This window comes from Calliphora vicina, chromosome 1 (genome assembly GCF_958450345.1).
Source record: "Calliphora vicina chromosome 1, idCalVici1.1, whole genome shotgun sequence".
NCBI classification, from domain to species: Eukaryota; Metazoa; Arthropoda; class Insecta; order Diptera; family Calliphoridae; genus Calliphora; species Calliphora vicina.
In genome coordinates, this window is record NC_088780.1 from 130321844 (window position 1) to 130326025 (window position 4182).

The window sequence follows — 4182 nt, forward strand, 5'->3', positions numbered from 1 at the left end:
TACTTTAGAACATCGTCGGAGCACACGACTATCATAAAAATCTCACCCATTTGCTATAAATATGAGTATCGACCGCACGATACATTATAGGGAAAATTCATTTTTTGGTCGAAACATACGTATATGGAATCTACTGCCTGCCAACGTATTCCCGGCGGAATATAATATTTATCAATTCAAGTCAAACGTTTACAAACATTACTCCCTCATTCCACCATCTCAATGCACTGCATATATAAATTATAAAATTGTTTTATCAAAATTGGTGCTAAGTTCGATGGGGGGCCATTTATAGATGAATGGATACGTCGAAAAACACAATTGTCGAATTTTGGGTTAATGGCATCATCGGTCCATAATTCTTTGAGAACGACGTGGGCCATCACCGTCAATGGCGAGAGCTATAGGTCGGTGATTATCAACATTGTTTGACCTGAATTGGTCTAAATGGACAGCAATGACATGTGATTTCTTAGCATATATTTATGGACATTCTGTAAGAGCGATTTGATACTCAGTTTATTAAAATAAAATTTATATATAACTAGCTGAACCCGGTCCGCGTTGCTGGCCCGTACAATAATACGGTTTTATATTTGACAAAGTTGTAGCAGATATCTATAAGTACAGTGGCATGATATGCCCTTAAAAAAGGAAACGGATGTATTTAATGCAAATGGGACATTACATTTATAAATTCATCTTAAGGACAGGGGATATACGTTTTTTTTTTTATTTACTCGGGAGCAAACCACATACAAAACATGAATTTTCCAAATATAAGCCAGCAATAGTCAACGATTGGCCTCATGCTTTGTCATTGGAAATCTTTGGTATGCTTGAAATCATTACGTCTTCAAATTTTAATCTGCCACCGATGATTGTCGCCTCAATTAAATTTGGTGAACATTTTTTGATGGTCAATCGTGTTCCGTTGCATAATTTTGGCGCGTTTCTGTTGCGGAGAAACATTATCTGTGATCCAACCTTCAATGTTTCAGTAGAATAATTGAGGCTTGTTCTTTGTTCATTACTGTGTCAATCGATTTGTATTTCATTTTGTCGCCAGTCAGTTTCAATTAATTCGCTCATTGATCTTGTTGACATCATCCTTTTTTGGTACCAAAATTGCACGTTCCCACAACCAATCCGAATTTTTGTAGTTGGTTGGGAATGAAAAAAGCATTTATTTCTCGAATGAAAAAATAAAAATATTTTTTTAACAATTTTTTTTTTGGATTTTTTTTAAACTTTTTTTTTACCTTGAAATCATTAGCGGTATAATGTAAAAATTTGATTTTACCACGCTTCTGTGCCAACAGACCGAAAATAAAAAATCTGAAGATTCACTGAAAATTTGATAAAAATCGGTCCTGCCATATCTCCGGAACCATTATGCCGATTTCGTGCAAACTTTTCATAAGCCATCTACAGACCATCCCCAACGTACCCTGAAATTTTGGTTGAAATCGGTCGACCCGTTTTCGCAGTTAGTGGTGACATCAAAATGTACATTTCTTTTTATATATAAGATAAAATCTAAAATCACATATAAGTTTTGTTTTTGTGCTATTTGCAATATTTATCAAATGTGTATTTTATTTTTAGTAGCAAAAGTAACAAAAACAATATATTGTCACGAAAAGTACTAAAAACCTCACCTAAGCCTTAAAATAATAGATGAAATGTCACAAATATGCGACAATGTATATTTTAGTTTCCATTTAATAAACTGTTATTGTTGCATGCTGTGATAACGGTTGAAAAAAGCGTTAGTTTACATTTCATGTTGCACTGTTTATACAGATGGAAAAACAAATGTTGTAACAAACAGTAATAGGTTTAGGCAGAAGAACTGAATCTTTAGTGCTAGAATATTCAGAATAAGGATATGAAAAGTTAAATACCAAAATTATATAGAAGGATATAATTGTGTTCATATACTCAGTTGAATAGTATATGTTGTTTCGCAACAATTACTGAAACTGATGAATTACACAGGTCAACACCATAAAAAGCTTGACTAACCACTATATAGATTTGATGCATCGATGTATCCATCGATATTTATGATGGATATCTCATGTTGTTCCTATTACATGTGGCTTTGTGATAAAGCAATAAATCTGATCAATTTCTGCCGTTTTCGATTTTCCGTGATTTTTTTTAAACAAAAAATTGCTATTTTCACATAAAAAATATATTTTTTTATGTGAAATTTGTTATTATAACTCCGAAACTACTGAGCCTAATAAAACATAATATATAAACGGATTAAGGGCTATTTTTAATTTTTCTAAGTTTATTTTAATAATATTAAACTAACCGTTTTTGAGTTATCATTAATTATGTGGATAAACGTAAACAAATATTCACAATTGTACTTAAAAATTTAAAAAAAACCTCTCCATAGAATTAAAGTTTGGACCATATTTGTACTACTGGCACCACAATAGATCAAAATTGTTCAGTGGGTTAAAAAGCAGATTTATTTATAATGCACAGTGGTTTAGAAACGTTCAATAATCATTATGAAAGATTTTTATTTTTTTGGTCTTTAATAACCATTATAAAATATTTTTATTTTTTTTAAAAAAAAAATTCTTGATAAAAAATTAATTCAGGAGTTTTTCCAATATTGGTTATAACTGTTATGTCCCTGCTGTTATAACTTTACATTAATTATAACATTTTTCTTCTTCATTTTATATTTTTTAGATAAAAGACGTTCGAAAAATTCATGGAATTATTTAATTTCACATCAATCTTCAAGTAATAAGATTTTCACCAATAACCCTTTGTAGATACCATCTACTTCAAGGGATATAAACAATATGGATAGTATTGTTTTCATCAGGATGAAAGAGTGATATTTTTCAAGTTTTTATTATAAAATCAATTTAACGTGTATAAATCTCTTAAAAAATTTGGTATATACATTAGAGTTTGTTTGTGACCAGGTCACTTCATTTGTTTTTAGGGTATCATCATTTTTCTAAAGGTTTTTGCGTTAATAAAAATAATGGCGTCCTTTTTTTTTTGGAAAATTTTCAGTCCTTGTGGTGGTTCAACGCACCTAACGACGCGCATTTTGAGCACATTTTTCTGTAGAGCAAAAACGGTTGAATATATTGCAAATCTGATTTCACCAGTCCATTTGGAATCAAAAATTAATACGATTGATGTTTTTTGAATCCTTAAAAATAGTTTCAAAAATCCACAATCCAGCAAATTTCATAAAAAAAATAAAAAAAAGAATTTTAGATTTTTTAAACATGCACGATGAAAATGCATGTTTCCTTTCTATCATAGCCCGTTAAAAAGTTATGTGGCTTTAAAAATGTTTTGTTAAGGCAAACTAACAAAAAAAAATTTCTAAACTTTTTTTTCCAATTATTATTTTCATGTTAAATAAATAACTTTGAAGCCACATAACTTTTTAATGGTTAGTGATAGAAAGAAAATATTGGTGCCGTTTTGCTTAGCTTAAAATGGCTTTTCATCGTGCATGTTTAAAAAAACTAAAATTCTTTTTGTTATTTTTTTATGAAATTTGCGCCCCCTGTCGTGGGTTTTTGGACCTATTTTTAAGGAAAAACATCAATTATATTAATTTTTGATTTAGAATCGACTGGTGAAATCAGATTTGCAATATATTCAACAGTTTTTGCTCCACAGAAAAATGTGCTCAAAATGCGCGTCTTTAGGTACGTTGAACCACCACAAGGAGTGAAAATTTTCAAAAAAAAAGGACGCCATTATTTTTATTTGCGCAAAAACCTTCAGAAAAATTATGATGCCCCCAAATCAAATTCTGAAATCAACTCTAATATACATAAAATTCAACATAAATAATTTTCATATAGACATAAATCATACGATCTAATTTCATGGTGATCGGTCCATAACTGGTCATAGCTCCCATATAAGACCCACTTCTGAAAATCACACATTACTTATGGTCGGAATTGAGCGATTTGGTTGTTTATAGAATTTCAAGAGTATTTAAAAAAATAATAAAAATATAAGGTGGAGAACATTTCCAAAAGTGCATTTGCAAATTTCATTTGCATCAGGAATGCATTTTTTTAAAACAAATATTTGGGGAATTCAAACGGTCTCCTATTATATCGTATTGTCATAATGTCATAAATTATTGTTTTAGTTTAAACAAATTTTTGT